Consider the following 24,904-nt stretch of genomic DNA (forward strand, 5'->3'; position numbering starts at 1 on the left):
CGTCCCTGACTCTCCACCCTCTTCCCCTTGCTGCTCCGTAAGCCAAATATTTCCATCAAGATTGTCTTGTTCTGTGCCTCAGTCCCTCAGAATCTCTCTCTGCAGCAGCAGATGATGAGTTTTGAGACCAGTGGTTCACTATGGTCAATGTGTTAGCCCCCAAGAAAATGAGCTAGCTGCTTCCCAAAGCATTTTGCTGGACTACACTTCCCAGCCCTCTTTGCAATTAGGTACAGCCACGTGACCATGTTCTGGCCAATGGCATGTAAGTAGAATAGATGGCTATCACATCTAGGTCTGGCCCATAGAAACCTCCCATGTGCTCTTTTCCCTTCCACACCTTGATATAGATGAGTCCAGTGGAGCTACCTGATGGAAGGAACCTGGGATCTTGAATCACTCCTGGAGTGGAGAGCCTCCTGTCCTTCGGGAACACCCATTTTGGACTTCATGTCAGTGACAAATAATCTTCCGTTGTGGTAAGCCCCTGCACCTTGGAAGTTTATCTATTACAGCAGGTGGTGTTTTCCTAATTACTACACCTCCAGGACACACACTTCCTCCTGAAAGCGGAGAGGGGCATTGTGCCGCAGATGGTGGGGACTGGTGCCACTTTGGCAGTGTGGTGAGGGGGGTGTGGTCTCATCAGTTGCTATCTAAGATCTCCACGCTGGTAGTGACTCTGGCCAGTGTTGGGCTCATAAGTGGCTGGGTCTGTAGCTGCATCCCGACAGGCTCATGCTCGGTCCCCTTGCTCTCCTTGGTTGCTGAATGGAAGGTCTCTCACCGATGCCCACAAGAGAATGAAACCCTTCTGGGGGAGCAAAGGCCTTCAGACCAACCTCTGAGGAGCCGACAGCCTCCAGCCTCCACATGGATGGTACGCAGGCCACATGGGGCTGGACCAGTGAGCCTCACCATGACTGGCAGGGCATACCTTAGCACCAAAGATCTCATGGGACTCATTCTAATATGAGCAGCAAGGAGAAAGTCAAGGAAATTGGAATCACGATTTGAGTGAGGCCCAAGGTGGGTATTTCCTGGCAGAGGGATGAGGAGCACTGCCAAAATTCCCTGCCAAAATTCTCCAACTCTGAGAGTCACAGATGAAGGGCACGGAAACTTTCTGCCTCATTAACCAAACTAGGGAGCACAGAGGAGGGTCATGCTTCGGAGGGGAAATATTGAGATCACTTTGGGGCATAAAGTTTGAGAGATCAGGAGGTGCCCACATAGATACTTTCAGCAGCTGGATGGGAATGGGGACTCGGGCGGTCGGAACTGAGGTGCAAACTTGTGTTTGGAGACAGGCGATGATGGAGACCACAGCGTGACAGGGGCTGCAGAGAGAGCTGGAAAGAATGCTAAGAAGAGGCTTAGGGAGCAAAGTAGGGCATCTGAGTCATCAGAAGAGGAGACAATTGAAGAGTGGAGGAGAGAGAGGAGGAGAAGCAAGAGAGAGGGTGTCAGAGGAGCCACGTGGTGGAAAGAATGAGGGAGGAAGGAGTGGTCAGCCACGTGGGGCAGCGAGAGAACAGGCGGGGAAGGGGCACCAAAAGGCCATCAGATCTGGTGACATGAGCTCATTGGCAGCCGGAGAGAACAAGAGTTAACCCAGAAGGACACTCACTGGTTGGCAAGGGGAAGCCAGGTGGAGATTCAAAATTTATGGCAGAGAGTCTGCAAAAAGGATAAACTGCCCCTTAGGGACTGTGAGCTAATCGTATCACGTGGTCCGCCTCGGGCGGGGACGGTCTAGCAGCACAAAACAGAAGCCCACTTGCGCAAGCTTAAATAAAAAGGGAGAATTTATGGGAAGAACATGAGGCTATCTCGGAGATTCAAGGACAGGAAGTGCAGCCGGCCTCTGGGGACTGGAAGCAGCAACTGGGAAGCCAACAGGAGCTTTGGCAGCTCCGCATGCTCCTTCTCTCCTCTCTCTGCTGCTACGAGGCCTGTGAGTTTTGCTTTCCTCCAAGCTTGCTTCTTTCCTCTCTCTCAGCCTTTTCTGCCACTCCGTGCACGTGGTGGAAATGGCTACCTTGGGTGGCCCTCCCTGGTCTGTTCACTTCCGTCTCCCCTGTGCCCAGAACTGTGTCTGGCACAAAGTGTCCTCTTAGTTCAAGCAGCCAACAAAGACTGCCTAGAACTGCAAAGAGGTCCCAAGGCCAAATTCCTGGGACAACATCTGATTGGTCCAGCTGGGTCAGGTGCCCATCCCTTATGCCATCAGCTGTGGCCATGGGGAGGGTCTTGTGCCCTCCTGCCCCCAGGTGGGGTGGGGGAGGTGGACTGGGGAACAGCATCTTTGGGAAAAGGACCCAAGCAGGTTCTTCAAGTAGAGAATTTGGTGACTGTGATACTCTGATGTTCTAGACAGCCCCAGGCCCCTGGGTCCACCTGGGACAGAAAGAGGCTGGTGAGATCAGGTTCATGCTTTAACGCCAATCAACAAACTCCCATGGAGGCCATGAGAGGTGAGGAATGTGTACCCACAGACAGGCAGCATTCCCCAAAATGAAGCTTTCCTGTGCCTCTGTCCCTTCACTGCACTCCTGCCACCTCTACCCTCCCCCCAAACCTAGGGGTACCACCCAAATTGCTAGTCAGGGCCTCTCAAGACATCCATATTTCCCTAGCCTCACATCTCATCTTCTTGGCTATAGCCTGACTCCTTTGTTTCCTTCAACTAAAGCCTGAAATGAGAAGAGGACAGGAAGGACTGGACAGGAGGGGGCACCAGGGGAGGGGAGCATACTTGTCCTGCTTGGAATGACCCTTGCTTACCACCCAGCACTGGATCAGATAAGGTCCAAGTGGAAGCAGTTAGGATAGTTTAAGGAGTATTTGTTTACAAAGGGGCCATCAACAAAGATGTGGGGGTAGCGGAACCACAGCATAGTACAAGGAGCAGGAGCTATAAGTAGCAGGATTGTTACCACCTCTGGCCCAAAGGGACCAGGGGAGGTTGTGGCCACCCATACTTAGCAAGGGACAGTGTTGAGTAGAAAAGTCTACCTTAGAAGGAGCAGAGGACTTCTCTGGAAGAATCCATCAGCCCATGTAGACTTCATAGGGAGGAAGTTGGGGAATAAATTCTTCATTTGATTCTCCTCTGCCCTCTGATCTCTTGATGGGGCTTCCCCACTAGCTGGAAGTGGCCCACGGAGCCCAAGGGTGGGCAGTCCTTTGAGATGAGTGCAGAGGGATCAGCGCAGGGCGGGGGAGCAGAGCTGGAGGGGCAAAGGGAAGACGTTGTGAACATCTGCTTCTATATTGGATGGCACATTACAGGGTGGGCTCCTCCAGGGCAAGCCACTTGGCTCCCTGGCCTTTTGTCTCCCACACCCAACCCATTGCACTGCTCATGCTCCCAACCCATGTTTGCTGACACACCGAGGGAATTCTGTCATGCCTCTTTGTGTCTCACACTGGCAGAGTAGTGGCAGTTAATGGCATTCGGCTGAAAGGAGCAGGAACTCCTCTTAAAGCAAAAGTTTGGAGGGTGAAAGAAGGAAGAGAAAAAGGAAACAAATGCCCCAAAGATGAAGATCGAATGACGCTGTAGCTATTTTTCACTTCTCATCAGGAAGTGTGAATAATGAGCTCTATTTTCTTCTTCCTCTTTCTAATGGCCTTCATACTAGCAGCAAAAACAACTGGCACACAGAGCACTTTCAAGTTTACCAACTAGTTTATATGCATTATCTAATCAGATCCCCTAAACAACCCTGTAAGGTACACTGTATTGTCATCTCAATCTTCTAGAACAGGCTTAGAGAGGTTAGGTGGCTCACCTAAGGTTACCCAAGGAGCAATGGTGGGACCACAGTTGGGACTGCAAGTCCAGTCCTACTGTCACTTGCACTTTGCTGCCCTCCAGTCAGAAGTCTCTTAGAACTGGTCCTTGCTGGACAGGCTGTCCAGATCCTCGGGAACTCCTACTTCCATGAGGCTGAACAGCTGAGCAGGAACCAGAACAGGGGCAGGAAGAGGAGAGGAACCCTGAGGAGCACAGTGCCCCTTTGCTTTCTGCTGCCACCTCCTGGATCATCCAAACCCTTTTCTTCTCTCTGTTCTCTGCCTCAAATATAGGCAGATCTAGGGGTGAAATGCCCTCTCTATTCATTGCACAACTATATAATAATTTTGAATATTTTAAAACTGAATTCATGTAAAAAGGAAGGAAATTCTGACACATGCAGCAACATGTGATTCAAGACATTATGGTAAGGGAAATTGGCCGGTCACAAAGGACAAATACTGTATGATTCCACTCATGTGAGGTACTTTGAGTAGTGAGACTCATGGAGACAGAAAGGAGAAGGGTGCTTGCCAGGGGCTGGGGGGAGTGGAAGGGACAAGGGGGAGTTGTTTAACGCATACAGAGTTTCAGTTTTGCAAAATGGAAAAAGTTCAGGAGATGGGTGGTGCTGAGGTTGCACAACAATTTGAATATGCTTAATGCCACTCAGAAATGGTGAAGAAAGTAAATTTTATGTTATGTATATTTTCCACAATTTTTAAAAAACAGCATTGGGTAAACATTTAATGAGCATCTACTCTGTGCTCTGCACTAGGTATTCAAAGCCATAAAGCATCAGCCCTATCTTCAAGGATGTGTCAGTCCCATCAGGCAAAGTGACATAAATGTACTCAGCGCCACGTGAGAAGTGCAACCTTGACAGAGTGCACAAGGGGCTGCCGTAGAGCAAGAGGCAGAAGAAACCGCTCTGTTGTGGGGAGAACGAGGTGGGGGGGGGGCAGTGTAGTCTTCCCCAAAGAAGCAGTATTTTCAGGAACTGAGACAATTTCATGTGTGTAAAAGAGGCTGGGCGGGGAGTGAGGTTGCTGGGGACACACAGAACATTCCAAGCAGGGAAATAGCATGAGAAAAAATACAGAGGCGTGAAACAGCATGCTACTAAGTCCTTTCCTTTGTGTGTGGAGATGTAAACAAACCCATATCCCCTTATTCTACACTGATAGGTCTACAACAGTGCTTCTCAAATCACCTGTGGTGACAGACCACATTATATATAATTTTTTTCTTTTAATTTCCAGTCTATCATAGACTGACATGTGGCCCTACTGTGTATGACCATTATGGAGGTCATGTCACATGTGAGTTACCATGAATTTCGAACTGATCTATTTCCTGTTCAGCGAGAGGCCACTGATCACATGCTTGGATGTCACAATGAGGTCAAGTTGCTTTCAAGGCTTCTGAATGGTTACTGTCAAATTTCTGTGCTTATCTTGTTAAGGACCAGCACTGTTCCACAGACCACATTTTAAGTAGTGGTCTAGTCTACAAGGTGGTCCCTTAAAGGGAGGAGTCATATCTTTTCATTTTATCTGTCCTTCTGCATGCCTCCAGATTCTTAGCAAGCCCACCCAAAAGAAGCCCTCTCCTTGCCCAGAAAGGGATGCCCACTTGTTAATTAGCTAGTGTTTTTCCAGTGTTTTGAATATGGAATGCTCTGCCGGTATTAAATACTATTATTATTATTAGGTTCGTGTCCACTATAGTGGATGCCATTTAATTAGAACAGCATAATAGGCAAACGTGCTTTAATTGGCTGGGATGTGGCTAAGAAACCATTTTGCGTCTGCCCTGCGCTCTCTGTTTTGTGGCCATCACATCGTGTTCTCTCAATGGGTCATTTTGGAGACCTTGGGCAGGGTTCAGGGAAGGTTATCTGGTTACTGATTAACACTTAATTAGCACCTTTTTCATGTAGCGCAGCAGTGACTTTGTAAATTTTGAAATTTCAGGGGACCACTTAATGTGGAATTAAAGTACAAGTGCAATATTTAAGATGCATGAAATTGTTTTATGCATTACAGCATTAACTAGCTCTTAATTTATGCAGTGCATGCCAGTGAAGGGCAATTAAAGAGTAGCAGGAAAAAAATTATAGATCTCTACGTTGTCCTGTCTTTTCCTCTAATGATGCTCTTGAAGGCTTTTGCTACATTCATATCTCAACTTCTGTTCTAGATTTAGGAGTAACTGGTAAGTTCTGAAGCTTATTTGCCCCACAGGAAATGGCATTATCTTTAAGCTGAAGCCATCTCCAAACAGTATCTCCCCTCCAGGGCCTGGAAATCCACCTGGCCTCAGCAATTGGTGCAGGGATAGGCACATAACCCAGCTAGAGCCAATGAGATGTCAGGAGATATTTGCTGGGGCCTTATGGGAAAATGATGCTAAGGGAGTCGTTCTCTTTTCCCTCAGCTGGTGTGGTGTGAGGATGTGAGGTCTGGAACCATGGCAGCCATTTTGTTAGCAGCCTGGAGCTGCAGGGGAGCCAGTGCTTGGAATTTGGGCATGAATCCAACACCATGGGGGGCCATAAGGCAAGATGAAGGGGAACCCAACCCTGGGAGATATTATTAGAGACTGAACTGGGACTTGTCTGTAGGCAGCGTGGCCTCTGGACTTCTGAATTATGCTGGAGCCTACAAAGACTGCCTGTTCCCACCTGCCTGCCCTTGTTCATACTGTTCCCTTTTACTGGAATGCTCATTTCTTCCTTCTTCATCCTTCGAGACCAAGTCCAAAGGCCATCCATCTAAGAAGCTTGCCTTGCTCTGAACCATGCCCCCTCCTCTGGGACACTAACACCCCGTACTTGAACTCCCCCTTTGGCAAAGAGCAGGCAGTGTCCCAAAGCTGCAAATGTGACTCTCCATCTCCCCTGCGAGGATCTAAGCTCTTGCTTCTGTCCCCTGCATTAGTGTCGCACCTGGCACACTGAGTCTGCAAAGTGCCGGAAAACATTCCTAGAAAGGAATGTTAACTATATTAGGATGGCATAGTCAGAAGAGAAGAAAGTGATACGAGCATATGTTCTTCTTAGCTAAAGCCAGACGAAAAGAAACTGGGTGGATGCTGCAGCTGGTTGGATTCCTGGGCTCCTGCAGCTGCTGAGAGCAATCGAGGACTCAAGATAAGAAAGGGGAGCAGCCACAGACATGAGCCAATTAAAATACTTGTTCCAACTTACAGATATGGGTACAGTCTCCATGCACAAAGTCTCCATGCTAGGAAAGTGCACGTCACCTCCTCCTCACCATACCCCAAGCCCTCTGTGGCAGACGTGGAGCTGAGCTGCCCTGATCCCCTTTAGGAAGGTCCCCTTCAGGAAAGGACTCACTGCCCAGCCACAGCTGACAGCCTTGGAGCCCACCTCAACCCTTCCTAGGGGGCCCCCGGCCAAGGGGTGGGCAAGGAGGAGGCTCCTCTGATGGGCATTTTTTGCTTGGAGCTACCGCCAGGCTTCTTCCAACGAACCTTGGCACTCCTAACTCCACCTCAGCAACCTGCTTCCCAGAGGAGAACCCAACCTGTGACACTCTCCCTGGAGATCAAAAGTGTTAACTCTTGGGGATGTATTCGTCCAGACCTTTTTTTCTATTCATTTACATACATGTATGTACATTTACCACCAAAAGATTGGTGATTACTCATTTTGTTTTTACGTAAATGGGATTGTACTGTGTGAATAGTTCTATGGTGTCTAAGATTTGAACACATCTTCATGAGCTTTTGATATCAGTGCACATAGATATGTTTTTCTTTGTTTGCTGTACAGCATTCCATAGTATGGCTCGCCTACTGTTTATTTAACCGTTCTTCTACTGATGGACATTTGGGTTGTTTCCAATTTTTATTACTATTAATAATGCTGTTAGGAAGGTGGTATAACTGGATTTCAAATAACAGTAATAAGCCAAACATTATTCCAGTCAGTATAAACCACGCACAAGGAAAGGCTAAAAGAGGACCTGTATTAACCATGTCTCTTATTTTCCGTGTTCTGATGCTTTGACATCTGGGGCCTTGCTGACACTGGAGGGACTGCCCCCTCTCGCATTAGCCAATTCCTAGAGAAGGTGAACAGCTCATCCATGAGCTCACCTTTCAGACGCAGGATGCAAACCAGCCGATCCAGAGCTCACACCCCTAAAGCCCTCTGTCTGGCAGGTGGGCTGTCACACCCTCAGCCACTATCTCCTTGCCCTAATTACCCCAGGACCAGGTACCAGACAACTTCTACACTCCAAACCCACTAAATTATTCCAACCAACTAATCCTAAACCTGCTTATGCTGCCTCCCCCATTCCTTCTCACGGAAACCACAACAAAAGCACCTGCCCACCATTTCCCCCTCTGCCTCCTGGTGTGGCCCCTCGTGGAGTGGCATGTCCCCTCCTCTTGGGATATGTGAGTATAGCAAACTATCTTTTCAGTGGCAGTTGTCTCCTGATTTGTTGGCCTCACCATACCTGAATAATAATAAAGCCTATATTTTAAAACAGAACCTAGCATTGGCAAGGTGGAACAAACACTTTCTTTTTCTCCTGAAGGTTCCAGAATGCTTTCGTTTGTACACTCTTTGTGGGCAAATGTAAAGTGCTAAACGTGCCGTGTTACTCAGGTCAGACGTAAGAAAGAACTTCCTGCTAGCAAGCAAGGCCACCCAAATCACCCTATTCTTGAGGCATCTTTGAGATGGTGTCATTGACACCAACCACAACCCTTGTGAGCTGATTCCTCACAGAGCAGAGGCAGGCACTGAGGCCCTGCAGCCAGTCTCCTGCTGGCATAAGGCTTTAGGAATCCGCCACTCTCCCCTTGCTGCAGGAGATCGAGAGGCTCCCCCCACCCCCACCCCCAGGCGCACAGTCCCTGCAGACAGCTGATGTCATCTTCACCTGAGAAGAGAGGAGGAGGAGGGATGGGATTGCTGCCCTCTCGGTTGCCCTGGGGCTCTGGGCCTGATGACGTGGGGCATCCTGGCGGAGGCTGGCCTGTGTTCACAGCTGCCTGCCGGGAGCTGGAGCCTGTCAGCTCAAGCGGCAGCCAGGGAAGACGTTTCTGACACAAAACCCCAGGGGAATCCATGGAGGAGCTGGGCTGTCATTACTTATTAACAATGGGCCTGATCCCCAGCCAGGCAGGCCCAGGGAAATAGCCTGTGAGGAGGCCAGCCTCCCCCTGCGAGGTGGATTAACACTTTCAGGGCAGGAGACAGCCATTTGGGGGATCGATTGTCACATTTTTGCACGTAACAGGGGCCATTCTTATGAACACTCTTCCTCATCTTCCCCTCCCCTTCTCTGTGTCTGCATTCTTCTCTTCCGTTCTGCGCCTCCAGGTTTCAAACAGGCAGACCTGCAGGATGTAGGAGACTGCACTCAGAGGGAAGAGGAAGATTCCAGAATGCACACAACCAGAAACCTAGGCCTAATGAATGCCCACAGAAAGAGCCTACGGGGGGGGGGGGGGGGGAGACGGAAAGGGCAGCCGGAGCTGAGGTCAAGGAAAGGTCTGCGGACGGACAAGCTGCTCATTAAAGCTGGCGATTGCCTCTTCATCTCCCCTCGAGCGGTCCCAGGCCACAGTGCCAGCATGCCCGTCCAGCTCAGCAATGTCAGGTGGACAGTGACCCAGCCATGCTACTGCGGGTCGGGTTTCCTGGGGAAGCAGATGCTGAGATGAACATGAGCAGGCAGGACATTTTTTAGGGAGCCTTGTTAGAATCAGCACCCGGGGAAGGGAGGGGCTGGAAACAGGAGCTGGCAGAGGAAACTAAATGACAGTGCAAGCCCAAAAGATGCCTCAGCTGGCCCCACACGGGGCTCTGGAGCTGGGGTGAGTCTTCAGAGTCGTTCAGAGTTCGGGTGGGGGGTGAGCCTCTATAGCCTCGCATTGATCAGCCCCTGGATGTGGGCTGCCCCAGCAGCTGGCATGACCCTGGGCAGGGCAGTTTCTTGAGCTGTGGGGAGGAGTCAGCTGCAAGCAGCACTCCCAGCAGTGGGGGGAGTAAGTCCTTCCACCTGAAGGGGGAGCACAGCACCCCCACCCCACCTGCCTCCTGGAGGACAGTGAACCATGGACTCTCCAAATCACAACAGGGGCACTCCTCTCCCAGAGTACTCCTGGCCTCCTTTCCTGCTGCATCTCCTCCCAGCCCTCTTCCCAGCCCTCCTCCTGTGCTTCCTGCTGTCCCTCCTCCCATCTCATCCCTCCTGCTTTCCCTCCTCCCACCCTCTTCCATGTCTCCTCCCATTCCTCCTCCAGTCCTTACTGCTGTCTCTCCTCTCGTCCCTCTTCCCATCCCTCCTCTTGTGCCTTCCCCTGTCCCTTGTGCTATGTCCCTTCTTCCATCCCACCTGCTGTCCTTCCTCCCTCCCCTCTTCTCATCCCCGGTCCAGTCTCTCTTCCCATCCCTTCTCCAGCCCCACCTCCCATCCCTTCTCCCATCCCTTCTGCTGTCCCTCTTCCTTGAAGGGGCTACCACAGAGGTTTTCAAAGTTCTAAAGGCCTCTGTCCAATCCTGTGGGCCAGTACAAGTCACATGGAAGCAGCCTGCCCAGGCTGAGGTGGGAGAACAAGAGCCCCTCCCTCTGGCCACTGTCGTCTTGCTATAAAACAGTAATCTGTAAAGAGCTGGCTGAACAAGAGCATTTTTCTCTCTCATTGGGTGGTTCCAAACTTCCCCACAGGTGGTGCTAAATTGTCATAGGCTGTTCTATTTTATTTGTGTCAACAAGGAGCAGGAAATGTACACTTGTTATGTGGTCTGTAATTTAAAGTAAATTTCATGCGGGCCACTTGGTATGTACGTGTGTATGTAGGAGGTTTCATCGACTTTAGGAGAGGGTAGTGTACCTAACTGGGGACAGGAGTTTAGTAGTGATCAGTTAGCATTTTATCAGAAGCCAGTACTCCAGAGCCCACTCTGACCTGTGCCTGCAATCAGCACCAAAGACTTTGTCCATTAACATAAAGGACCTTACAAATGAGTTCTCACTGGTGAAACTCACGGATTGCAAGAGGGTGCCTGGGCTGGACAGGAGCGGCATTCCAGCCCTTGCAGGCACAGAGGAGGCAAGTCTGGTGCACCCATGGTTGGCACCTCAGCTTGATTCCTAAGTGGTCCTGTGTGCATCCAGCTGCTGATTTGGTGGATTTCGCACTCCTCAAGTCAGACTAGAATGTTAGAGAATCCTGCTGCTCAAATCTCATTGCATTTGCTTCAGGCAAACTTCTTTGCAAGGTGCTGGAGGAGCTCTTAAAAGGACAGAGAGCTGGAACTTCACTGAACTTACAGAACAAGTTATAGGACTGCTTTGTGCAGCTTGCTCAGAACTTCGCCTGAAGACTTCCTTTCACAGTAACCTGGTGGCCTGCTGTGGGAAGGGGACTTACGCCTCACCCACCTGTCTAATAACCGGAGGCTACAGAGATTTATCAAAAAGATCCTAATAGTTCTGCAAGACCAAATTCCAAATTGGCTTAGGTCAATTTGCAACAGCCTAAAACCCCACCCTGGATCCTCCATAAAACCTTAATCATCTGTAAATTCCTGCCTCCTTACATCAGTAACCACTGTGTGCCTCAACGTTTTCTCATGGGTATAGTAGGGATCTAATACATGGTCGTCTGTCATAAGAAGTTGTAAGGACTGTAAGTATTGTTTTCTTAAACCCTTCCAAAACAGGCTGGGTTCATAAACCACAGATGTCTGGTGGTGGGGCGGGGGGGGGGGGGGATTAAAAACTCAGCTGCCAGAAGTGTCCACAGCTTTCTTGTACTTGTCAATGTCAGAGCAAGGAGCTGTTCATTAAGGGATTGGGCACGTGGGCACTGGGACAGGCATGGCACTGACCAAACTGCACTGACACGGCCCCTCCTGTCTCCACGTTTACACTTCAGGCTGGATGACACCACAGTGAAGCTAGATTAGGAGCAGTGGCCAACCACACACATCCTGCAAGCAATCAGATAATCAATGCAAAGCACATTGATGAGGAGGTAAGATTAGATACATACATCTGATGGCTCAGAAAGTTGGTTGCCTATCAAAGAACAGAACCAGGGCTGTGGGTTATATTCTAAACTCAGGTTCAATCTTCCCTCCCTACAGCCTTGCCCTGAAGGGTGGAGATAAAGTCAGTGGTGGAACAGATGGTTTTCAGGCAGCTGTAATGTGCTCACCTGTGAGGTCAACCCGATGCTCAAGACCTTAAAGCACAACATTTGTTCTGAGCATCCGTGGGCCCTTTTAGCTGACAAAGCATTTCGATGTCAACACCTGGTTGGATCTCTGCAGCTGCTTGAAAGCATGAGGGATGCAGGGCAGATAGCTGCATCTCTTTGGGCTTACCACTAGCCACCTACCTTGTTGCTCGCTGATGAAAGCCTAGTTTTGTTCTGATACTGCATGGTAATGTGTTTGTGGAAGGTGGGCTCAACCCCAGGAGGTGACTCACTTACCCTAGGCCAATCATCAAGCAAATACCACTCTTTGATGATTTAGTTTAAGGATGTCCCTGTCCTGGCCAATACAACCTAATAGGGATCCTGCTGGGGAATTTCTCAGAAATATTTTTCTCCCTGAAAAAAGAGAAATGGTTAAGGAGACTGCTGTCACCATCACCCATCCACCTTCCTCCTGCCTTTGGATGTCACTGTAAGGATATATGATGTTGGAGCAGCAGCAGCCATTTTATGACTGTGAAGGAGTGACAGAGCAGAAAGGTAGAAAGAGTCTTGGTCTGTGATGACCTTTTTTGCCACTCAACCTAAGACCATCTGCCTCTGAACTTCTTGTTATATAAGATTTTAATATAGCCTTATTGTTTAAAATGTTTTTTCTTGGATACCTTGCTGAGAGCACCCTGATGAGAGCAATCCCCACTTAATAGTTGAGGAAGCTGAGGCTCAGAGAGGTTGAGCATAGAGTCGGTGGCAGAGAGGGGCCTAGATTCAAGGTTTCAGTTTCCATCCAGGGCACTCTCCTCTGCCTCTGAACTCTACAGAGTCTTAGGGAACCCCTGGGGCTTTGCCATGGTGGGGGTTAGGGGTGTGCCTACGGTGGGGCTCTGTCCCCCTGCCTACCTTCCCTCACCCAACTCAGAGCAGCATGGCTTTTATCTAATTTACCTTATGGCTTCTCACTGACATTCTCTTTGAAACAAAAGACTATGAGGCTTAAAAATATTTTAAAATCATTGTCTTACTGCTTACCCTTCAGTTAACAACCGTGGCCAGCTCTTTGCTCCACCACAGGGGAAACTGTAAAGCAAATGTCTTTCCTTAGAGGAACCAGAGAGAGAGTCATGTTTTATTTCGTAGGTTTAAGCCCAGAGATCCTAGCAAACTGCTCACTCACGTGCTCACACACGCAACCTACAGACGCACACACAGATGCACTTCTGAAGCATATACATTCAGACGTGCCCCTCACTGTATTTTTCATTCTGTTAGGCTCTCTCGAGCTATAAGGCACAGAGACACAATGAGGTTAGCACAGGTGCAGGGGTTTACAGAAGCCCCTGGAGGGCCAAACATGAGCAAGAGCTCCTGCCTCGGTTCTGGAAATGGCAGCAGCCATGGCCAGACTTGTCATCTCTTCTTGTCCTTGGCTGTTCCAGACTCCTGAGCTGCCTCCATTCTTGAGACCCAGCTTCTCTTGGCTTCTGCTGCTCCCTTACAAGGTGTCCTGAGTTGTAAACTTTCCCCCAGAGTGGATCTGGTCAGGTGGGCTCCTTACCACCCTGTACAGACCCCACCAACCTTGCTGGGGCTCCACAGAGTTCTCAAGCCAGGACACCTCATGTCTTTCTTGCCCAGGGTGCGGATTCCTGATCCAGTCAAAGGTTACAGGGGAACCAGGGTGACCGACTTAAATGACACATAACACAGGTGGCTAATTCCAGAAAAGGATCCCGCTCTCCTCAAAATGTGGTTATGAGCATCGCAAGTACCTGCCCTTCCATCAGCCCCATTGCAGCCTCCTGAGAGCAACTAGGGACGGCCCCCCTTTCCTTCCTCCCCTCCTCCTTCCTCCCCCCCTTCTTTTCTCCCTCCTTCCTTTGCTCTTTTCTTCAATGCCTACTGTTCCAGTTATCTATCACTGCATAACAAACGATCCCCAAATTTAGTGGCTCCAAAAGAAAACCATTTTGTTATATCTCACAACTTTGGGGTCAGATTTCAGACAGGGCTCATCCGGGAGATTCTTTTGCTCCTCACGTGGCATCTGCTGAGAACACTCAGCAGTATTTGCTGGCAGCTTGGCTGGTCTGGAGGGTCCAAGATGGGCAGTGTCCTGTGCCTCGGCAGGAAAGGCTAGAAGGCCGGGCTCCCTGGACAGCTCTCCTGCTCTGTGCCATCTCAGGGCCTCTCCATGTGGTGTCTCTAGTAAGTGAGTCAGACTTTTTACATGAAAGCTCTAAGAGCAAGTGTTCCAAGAAACAGGAAGTGGAAGCTGCCAGTCTCTTAAGGCCTGGGCACCAAATTTTGCACAGCATCACTTCTGCTGTATTCTACTGATCAAAGAAGTTACAGAGGCCACCCAGATTTAAGGGAGGAGATGTCGACTTCCCGGAGCATGAACGTATTGGTGGCCATCTTTAATCTGCCACGTTTCCTCTCTGCTGGCAAGTGTGAGAGAGGCTGATGAATGAAAGATAAAATAACACAAGCGCTGCCGTTCTGTTCCATTTTTATTTCCACTGGGTTAAGTCCATAGCTGGGGGTAAAGTTTCCCACTTCCTTAAGTTACAGGAAAAACTCTGACATTGTAATGGGGGTATGTGTTGGCAGGGGAGGGGGAGGGCTAGGAGATAGAAATGGGACAGGGCAGAGTTGCTCTCAAGAGATCATATTGGAGATGTTGGGGTGGAGGTAGAGAAAAGGGAACTCACATGCTGTTGGTGGGAACATAAATTAGTGCAGCCATTATGGAGAACAGTGTGGAGGTTCCTCAAAAAAACTAAAAATAGAGCTACCATATGATCCAGCAATCCCACTACTGGGTATATACCCACAGGAATTTAAAACAGTATCTTGAAGCGATATCTGTACTCCTGTGTTTATTGCAGCACTATTCATCACAGCCAAGAGACGGAATCAACCTAAGGGTCCATCAATGATGAATAGATAAAACTGTGGTATATCTACACAATGGAATACTACTCAGCCATAAAAAAGAATGAAATCCTGCAATTCGTGGCAACATAGATGAGCCTGAAGGACGTTATGTTAAGTGAAATAAGTCAGACACAGAAAGATAAATATTGCATGTTCTCACTCACATATGGGAGCTAAGAAAGTTGATCTCATAGAAGTAGAGAGTAGAATAGTGGTTACTGGAGGCTGGGGAGAGGGAGGGAGGAATAGGGAGAGGTTGGTTAACAAATACAAAATTACAGCTAGATAGAAAAAATAAGTTCTATCGTTCTATAGCACTGTAGGGTGACAGTATAGTTAATAATATAGTTAATGATAACTTATTGTATATTTTATGATAGCTAGAAAAGAGAATTTTGAATTTTCCCAGCACAAATGATAAATGTTTGAAGTGATAGATATGCTAACTACCCTGATTTGATCATTACACATTATATATACATGTATAGAAATATCAGACGGCACCCCGCACATATGTACAATTACTATGTGTCAACTAAAAATAATAATTTTATAAAAGGTAATGTTGGTTGGGAGTAAGATCCAGGAGAGAAGAAACTGCAGCAAATAAGACCAGGACTAGGCTCGGTAGGGGAGGTGGAGAGGAGAGCCCTGTTGGCAGTTGTCAGGGGAAGGGACGACCCCAAGGTTGTTTTAGTCTTACAAGCAGACCCTGAAATGAAGATTTGGGTGCAGATAGTTTATTTGGGAGGTGATCCCAAGAAGCATGAGGAGGACCTGGAGAAGTGAGACAGGGAAGGGAGAGAACCCACTAAAGGGCATGCTGAGGAACAGGTGGGAACTGGGGCTCGGTCCTGCTGGGGCCCCCTGGGAGACTGTGCAGAGTGTATCCCGTGCCCCAGGGTTGTTGCCTGAAGAGCAGGGAACTGGGCTCTTTATGCACCAATTCACTTTGTCAGCGATCAAGAGTTGTTCCTAGGGTGTTCACCCCCCAGCACCAGTGACTATCCCAAGAAACAGACCTTGTGTCCAGGAGTTGTCTCTTGGTGGCCCAAGGGGGTGTGGGCAAGGCTTGAACAGTGTCTGCTGAGACACTTCATGATGAGACTTATGATTTCCTTTGCAATAGGACATGCACACCTCCAGGGGGTGCCTCACACACCTCCAGCGGGTTCCTGTCACACTGTACTCCAAGTGGAAGGTGCCCCCTAGCGATGAGAAACTCAATAGCCTGCATGTGTGATGTCACCCCCTCCTCCACCTTCCCACAAATTCTTCACTAGTCTGCATGGCCCATGAGTGCTTTGAGATTGAGCAGATTTTCTCCGGGGTACATGAGGAATGCTGGGTCCTAACCCAAGGTCAACTCTGAGCCAAAACAAAGACTGAGGCAGGGACAAGTGGCACGTGCAGTCCCCCCCATCTGTCTCCCTGCAGCACAGAGTCTGGGAATAAGAGAAAAGAAGCACCTTCAGAAACAGAGGATGAGCCTCGGGGACTCCTTTTTGTGTCTTCCAAGGTTTAAGAAACACACAGGAGTTCCTCTGTCCACTGAGGCCAGATCAAGTTAACAAGTTCGTGCACTCTTCGTGGCTCCTTTTCTTAGCCAGCCCCTGAGCAGACCTCTGAGCAGACCCCCCACCCGTGGCCCTCCCCATCTCTGCTCCCAGCTACGGGGATGACAGGAAGGGCACTGGATGTCAAGGCCTGCACCCCAGCTCGGAGCCCTTTGTCTGCCATTCCCTGTCTCTGCGAACTGGAGGAAGTCACTTGAGCCCCCTGAGTTTCTGTTCCCCCATCTACAATTGTCTCTCAGGCCTCATAGACTCTGGCACACTCTGATTTGTGACTCTGTGAAGGAGTGAGCTGGCGCATGTCAGTGAACACTGAGGAGGTAAAAGTACTGTGCAAACAGAGAGCTTTCCTGTGGTGATGGCTGTTTTGGCAGCGCAGAGTGCTCTGCGGGAAGCAGTCTCAGTCTCGGTTTCTTCCCTTTCCACAGGTGCCCCCACCCCATGCACGCTCACCCTGCCCCACTCACCCCCAGCAGGATCTCAGTGTCTTTGGTTACTCCATAAAAACCTGGCTGAGAGATTCTGCTTCTCCAGTGGTCTCTTCTCGACGGGGATTGGGGGAGGATGCCCCCAGACCCTAGCCTTACCCCTATGCCCTGAGATGCCTCATGTCAGGAGTGGCATGACACAGGGGCTCCACTCACCAGTTCACACCCACACCCTCTTCTGCTTAGGCTCTGATGGGTGGTCATGTGTTGAGACAGGCCGGCCTTACTGCTCCGACTGTCCTCAGTGAGGGTGTCTTTTTAATTCTTCTGGTTCCAGAATTATCTGCAGGCTTCCTCATTAGGATGCTTTTGGCTGCAAGTAACAGAAACTCTCAGTTCAAAATGAGAAGGGAACTCACTATCGCATAACCAGAAACCACAAGGCAGAAAGGGCCCTGAGATGGGTACATCAAGGCTTCTCTCTGTGATCCTCCTGGCTCTGCCCTCCTTGGTGTGTGTGTGTCGATTTCAGCCTCCAATGGGTGCCAGAAAGGCTGCTGCAGTTCCAAGCACCACATGTGGACACACAACCTCCAGTGGCAAAGAACTGCCAGGGATGATATTCAAAACACTTAGCAACCACTACCACAGGGCACCGACCAGTAAGACAAAATTCCAGCTGTGCTAGTGAGAGTAAAGAAGCTGCCCCAGCAGAACTAGCTCACAGCTCGTGTACCAACACTGGATGACCTGACTCCACCCCCAAAACCAATTTCTGGGGGATTACCATTGATGGGTTAGAATGTTAAAGATTTGCCTCTGAATTGGGGATGGAGTCCCTTTTCTTGAGGGTGGGCATCTGAATTAGATTCGGGGTCCCTTAGCAGGTGGGAAGTTGGGGAGGCCATCATCAGATCAGTTTTGCAGGCTCACACCTCCGCCTCCCACCACCTACTCTCCAAAATCACACTCCTTCTGCTGGACTCAGATCCACTGCTAAAACTGACCTAGGCATCTTGTGTTTACCCCCTTGCTTCTTTCTACAACTGTAAATGCTTTCTGCTTTGTATGAAATTTATCTTTCTAACCTCTGCAGAGTATGAAATGCGTACCATTCAGTTCAGTTAGGCCCATTTCATGGATGGACAAACTGAACACTTTTACATGAGTCATTTGGGAGAGCCTAGGGTAAGGTTGATGGAGAAGGGCTTGTGACAAACAAGCAGTTACTGCTCAATTGCCTGCCTTTCTCCTTCCCTCTTACCCGTACCCCCTCTCCTTTGGCTTAATTGATAGGCAAATTATTGAGTATTTGGCCAGGCTGGGAGCCAGGAGGCTGTTTATAGCCTGCAGATCTTGCCTTTTCTACCTGGATGAGTCTGCCAGAAGCTATCAGATAATCGGCTTCTTCCAGTGACAAGGGCATGATGGATTTCCCCCATTACTTGATATCAATGCTTTTGTTAGTTTGCATTTTATGCAGTGCCTTTCCTCTCGGCAACTCAAGGACTTTTGCAGAGTCTTATGTAATGGAAAATAATTCTGCAAGGTAGGCAGACCGGGCAAGGCTAGAATACAGAAACCATATTCCTTACACACATGCGCAGCAACCCTGCTGGGGCCCATCTGTGTCTGCATGGTGACATTCGTGGCACTTCCAGATGATAAGAGAGCACAGACGCAGGCAAAGGGGGATGCAATTGCCTTTGCTAAGCTCTGAGGAGGCCCCTCTCCCTGTGCTTGGGCCACTGGCTTGAAAAAAAGAAAAAGAGAGACTTTAAGAAAGAGAGAGGTAAGGGAGAGAGACATCAGGCAAGGACTCACAGAAGAAGTCAGTAAGCACAGGAAAAGGTGCTCAACAGCATTAGTCATCTGGGAAACGTAAATTCAGACCTCCATGAGGTAACACTACCCCACCAGAATGGCTAATACAGCTAAACAAAACAAATCAAAATGGATAATACTAAGTGTTGGTAAGGATGTGGAGCAACTGGAACTTCATGCACTACTAATGGGTGCATAACTTGGCACAGCTATCATGGAGAATTGTCCAGTAACCACAAAACTGAGCAGAAACTTGCCCTGTACAACCCAGTAGTTCCACTCCTAGGTAAATACCCACAGATAAGCACATATATTCCTCCAAAGACCTGTGAAATGATGTTTATCCCAGCACTATTCACATTAGCCCACACTGGAGACAACCTGCCCAAATGTCCATCAGAAATAAAATGGATAAAGAAATTGTGGTGCGTTTATACTGTGGAATATTATACAGCAATGAAAAAGACAAGCTACGGCTTTATACAATAACATAGACAACTGTCACGTACATAATGTGGAGGAAAGAAGGCAGATGCAAAGGAGTGAATTCTGTGTAATTTGATTTATATAAAGTCCAAGACCAGACTAAAGTAATCTGTGGTGGTAGAAATCAGAAAAGCAGTTGTCTGCATCTGGGAGGCATGAAGGCACCATCTGGGATGCTGGCAACGGTCTAGATCTTGATCTTGATGTTGGCTAATAGGTGAATTGACTGTGTAAAAATTCATTGAGCTGTACGCTCATGATTTGCACACTTTACTGTCTGTGTGTTGTGCTTCAAAAAACGTTTGTGATAAGGATGGGAGGGAAGGGAGGAGGAGGAGTAAGGGAATACAGACATGTCTCTATTTGTGAACAGGTTGGATTCTGACAACTGTCCTTGAATCCATTAGTTCATTTGTCCAAGGGGACCACCACTCACTCCACCTGTTGGTGGCAGCAGAGTTAGTATACATTTTTTTCTGGTGCTTAGCTCTCTATCAAAGTTTGTGGGCCAAAATTTCACAAGCAGAGAAGCTCCTATTTAAAGTAAAGCCAAGGGCACTAGAGATTTAGGGTGTCATTCATTCACTTGTTCATTCATTTAATCAACCATCTAAGACAGGAAGAATTATTATGTGACTCTGGAAGCCTTTGGCCAGACATATTCATTTCTAGATATCCTCTTATCAGCAATGAGACTTTTCAACCCATCTGGGGTAAAAGTCAGAGGTGGGGGTAGGGACCACCACTGCTGTAAAAACTGCCTCCCCTCCCTTGTTCGTTTGGTTCCTAAATTGGGGGGGCTAATACCTGCTAGAGTGAAAGGTGACAAGGCAGCCTTGAAAAAGACTGTATTATTCTGCTTGGGCTGCTGTAACAACATACTACAAACTAGGTGGTGTAAACAACAGAAATGTATTATCTCGTAGCTCTGGAGGCTGGAAGTCCAAGATAAAGGTGTCGGTGGGGTTGGTTCCTTCTGAGTGCTGAGAAGGAGAATCTGCTCTATGCCCCTCCCTAGCTTTGGAGAGTTTCCTGGCAATCTTTGGCGCTGCTTGCCTTGTAGATGCATCACCCTGGTCTGCCTTCCTGTTCACATGACATTCTCCCTCAGTACATGTCTGTCTCTGTGTCCAAATGACCCATTTTTATAAGGACACCAATCATATTGGATTAGGGTTCACCCTAATGACCTCATTTTAACTTGATTACCTCTGTAAAGGCTCTATTTCTAAATAAGGTCGCATTCTGAAGTACTAGGAGTTAGAATTTCAACATAGATCATTTGAGGGGACATAATTCAGCTCATGGCAGAGAGAAATGACTCCACTCCAAGTACTATTCCCCACTGTGTCTGGGACACATCAGTTGGAAAAGGCTGATGAGGGATCAGCAGCCTCTGAAGCACATTCGGTGCCCATTTCCATGTGGGGAGGGAAAAGCAGTCGGCCTGAAGAAGAGGGACAGGTGTCCTGGAGACAGAAGGAGGAGAAGCTGTGGAAACAGATCGTCATTGACTGCAGGCACAGGCTCAGGAGACAGACAGGTCTGGTTCAAATTCTGTTGCCACCCAGGGAACCCGTACTCTCGTTGTATGGTCTGGAGTGTGTTACTTTAGGTTCTCTAAGCCTCAGTTTCCCCATCTCTAAAGTCAGGACCCTAGTTCCCACCTTGCAGGGTTGTTCTAAGGCTCATCTTTGATAGCACGTATAAGGTGATTGTGCTGTGCTTGACTCTTGGACAGCACGTGGCACATACAAGGAGTGACTGTTGGGTCCTGGGAGAGACTCGTGGAGGACAGAGCCACTAAGCTGGGGCTTTCAGAGTTGTAGAGAGAGCAGCTGAAAACTGATTAACCAGTTTTCAGTTATTTACATCATATATGGATATGTTTTTCAAAGTGCAAACATGGTAGAAGAGTTCAAGTGAAAAGTAACTCTCCACACTATCCCCCAGTCCTCTAGGTCCACATCCCTAGAATTTGTCCAAACATGTATAATATCTATATATATTTTTTAAATTTTTAGATACACAAATGGGACCACAGCTGATGGTGCAGCACTCTGCTCAGATCATCTGGATCGCCCCACACACCTCCAAAGACACCTGCAGACGTTTTGCTCAAACCCTACCTCTTCCTGTATCTCTCTGTGGGAGGACGCTCTCTGGCCAAGGAGCATGCTCACTTGCACTTGGGGCTGGCTGGAAATGCCAGGAAATGAATGCCCCACAGCCAACGAGGGGCAGGCATGGGTGGATAAGCACCCCAGCTTCCCTGTCCCTTGTTGGCATGATTCTGAGGCACGTTCCATGCAGTCTGTCAGAGGACCCCCGTGGGATTGCACCCCAGTTGCCACAGTGACACCTGCTCATTTACACAACCTTCACTGGCTTCCCTCCCTGCCCCTCTCACTTCCCCACTCCCTCGTGTGCTGCCTGGATCACCTCCCAAATAATGATGAGCACCCAAGTTCTTGTCTCAAGGTCTGCTTTGGGGGAAACTCAACTAATACAGGGAAAATATGGTCATGCACTGCTCTGCACCTAACTTTTTTCAGCCAGCAATATGGCTTGCAGATCTTTGTCTATCAGCACATATTGGAGGACTGTTTATTATTCCATCGTCTGGGTGTGCCATAATTAACTTAGCTCTTAACTCTTCTGATGGACATTTAGGTTGCTTCCAGTTTTGTGCTGTTATGAACAGTGTGGCAATGAGCATCCCTATGCATGTGTCTTTCAGCGCATGGGCAAGGATATCAGAAGAATAACTTTCTAGAAGTAGAATTGCAGGGTCAAAAGGTAAGGGAACAGTTTTAATCAGGACCAAGGGGTTGGAGGTGGTGCTCTGAACTCAGTCTGGAGGTGACCGGAGTAGAACAGAGAACAAGCCTGGGTGAGTGGCTCAGGCTGGGACACCTTGTTTGCAGTGAGGGGACAGTGTACCTGAAGAGGGCTCACCCACCCAGAGACTCTCCTCAGAGGTCCCTGTGTATTTTAGAGGGGACTTCTGTATGCTCGGAGCCACTACAGCAGAAGGGCCTTCCCCCAGGGTCACTGTCTTCAAAAAGATCCCCCTATGAGCCCATTTCACATGTGTCTACATCCTACTGCCACATTTATGCCATAGTTGTTTTTCAAGCAAAAGTCCCCAGTTTTCAGATGAAAAACAACTTGTTTTGAGAGCACGCACTACTGAGATCTTCAAGCTCTTCCTTCGTGCTGACTGTTGAGAAGAAATTACTTTTTAGGGTAGGAGGAATTGGTGAGGAGGCTGGGAACGGATCCATGGTGCGCACGGCGAGTGTTTTCTGTAATGTGGTCTCTCTGCCCACTCACGAACACTTACGGTGTTTACCTGATCATCAACCTGTTCCAAAAACAAATTTTAAAAGCATCAAAATACTTCTTTGTTCCCCTCTCAAGTTATTTGCTGCCTACTGGCTGTCTACTTGATCTCGCCTTAAGATGCAGAGAAAGGTGGTCCAGACCTTGCCCTTGGGACTGGAAATACTGGAGAGATGAGACAACAGGGGCTTGAAGCAGCTATGGCGGCAACCTCCCAGAAAGTCAAGGTTATCGGCGGAGAGTAGGGAAAGGATCCTTCTTTCCCTGTCTTTCCCTTTTTTCCTCTTTCTCTGGCTTTCCCTTTTTATCTTTGTTCTCCTTTGTCATTAGGAGTGGGGGGCAGGGGCAGAAAAACCGTACACGTGTCCTCAGTAAAACCTTTGGGAGGGAAAGAGATTTGTGAAGAAGTTTCAAAAAAGAGAAGAATGGGTATTTTGTTGACTTTCTGTTTCCTGTGCAGGTGAGGAATGGGTGCCACACCTTCACACCCACACACAGAGAGAGAGAGAGAGAAAGAGAGAGAACACTCCACTCCCAGATCTGAGCCCTGGTGGGATTCTCTGATGCCCACACCCCACCTGACTCAAACTCTACAGGAAGAGGACTGTCCTTCCTGCCCTTGGGGAAGGCCCAGGACTCACCTGTCCTTGGGCTGCATAGGAACAACCCCACTTCTAGAGCTGTGAGTCCTGAGGTCTGGAGAGAGACACGGGAAAAGAAGTTGGTCCTCCCAGGTGCCCTAGCAGAAGCAGGAAGTTGAATTTTGACCTTGTTGTAAAAGGCATGAAGTTCAAGGGAGATATGAGGTCAGAAGTGATTGGGATGGATGACAATGCTGGCCAGAGTTCTCAATGACTGAGTGCTTACCCCACTCAGTCATTAAGTGCCAGGCCCGGGTAATCCAATAGCCCCAAGTCCTCTCCCTCAATATCCAAGTAAGGCCCCTGTGCCCAAAGGATGTATCTGAGAACTCTCAGACATGCATGGCCTCCAGGTAGCTGCAAACAACCTCCGTTCTCCAGCTCCCGCTGTCTCCATCCCCTCAGTACCTCCTGACCATCCTTCATGCTCCAGCCTCCCCCGAAGCAGCAGAGCAGCTGGTTGTGAGCAGGGGCTCAGAGCCGGACAGCCTAGCTGGGATCCCAGTGCTAACAGCTCTGGAGCAGCTCTGGGAACTTGGACAAGTTATTTAACTGCCTTGTGCCTCAGTTTTCTCACTTGAAAATAATAGTACTTACTTCATTTGCTTGTTATGAGGGTCAATATTTGGGAAGTGATTCTAACAGTGCCTGGCACACGGTAAACACAGAAAATGTATTTGCTGAATAAAAATGATTGTATGATTCCCTTGCCCTTACAACAGCCTTGTGAGGTAGGTACTGTCATTACCCGTTTCATAGCTGAGTAGATAATGGCCTGAAGAGATTAGCGCAAAGTCAGTTGCTTGCTTGTGGAGCTGAGATTTGAACCCAGCTCTGTCTAACTGCTCCTAGCCCCATACTGCCTTCATGTACAATAAAACTATTTTAAAGTAGACCAGAATTTTCTGTGCCTTACTCTGTCAGTGACCCTGCTCTAGGTTCAACTAAAAACACTGTTGCTTCTTTCACTATGAAAAACAATATGGAGGTTTCTCAAAAAATTAAAAACAATAATGCAGCAATGCCACTTTTGGCATGTTCATGGCATGTTGATGGCAGCAGTATGCACAATAGCCAAGAAGTAGATGCAACCCGAATGCCTGTCAGTAGATGAGTGGATAAAGTAAATGTGATAGATATATAGAATGGAATAGTATTCAACCTGAAAAAGGAAGGATATCCTGTCACATGCAGCAACACAGATGAACCTTGAGGACATTATGCTAAGTCAAATAAGCCAGGCACATAAAGACAAATACTGCATGATTCCAGTTATATGAGGGATCTAAAGTAGTCAGACTCATTGAAACAGAAAGCAGAATGATGGTTGCCAGGGGCTGAGGGAGTGGGGGGATGGGGAGTTGTTGTTAATGAGCACAGAGTTTCAGTTTGCAAGATGAAAAAGTTCTGGAGATCTGTTTTACAACAATGTAATATACTTAACACTACTGAATTGTACACTGGAAAATGGTTAAGATGGTAAATTTTGTTACGTTTCTTATCATAAGTAAAAAAATTTTTAATTAAATTAAAAAATGCTGTTGCTTCTGAAATGCTCAACTTTTAGCCCATTCTGTGACCTTGCATGATTAGTTCGAAATCTCTTTTGTAGAACACAAGTCCTGGACCAGTAGATCTGACTCTACCAAGAAA

At 48.3% G+C, this 24,904-nt stretch overlaps 1 long non-coding RNA gene across 1 annotated transcript; it reads left to right on the forward strand.

Annotated features, from left to right (window-relative positions):
- The first annotated feature begins 1,758 nt into the window (after window positions 1–1,758).
- On the forward strand, window positions 1,759–24,571 carry LOC134366934 (uncharacterized). The gene is made up of 3 exons (XR_010022373.1): window positions 1,759–1,957; window positions 21,290–22,837; window positions 23,071–24,571. It is a non-coding gene; the product is annotated as an uncharacterized LOC134366934 (long non-coding RNA).
- Window positions 24,572–24,904: the final 333 nt, after the last annotated feature.

This window comes from Cynocephalus volans, chromosome X, assembly GCF_027409185.1.
Source record: "Cynocephalus volans isolate mCynVol1 chromosome X, mCynVol1.pri, whole genome shotgun sequence".
Taxonomy (NCBI): Eukaryota; Metazoa; Chordata; class Mammalia; order Dermoptera; family Cynocephalidae; genus Cynocephalus; species Cynocephalus volans.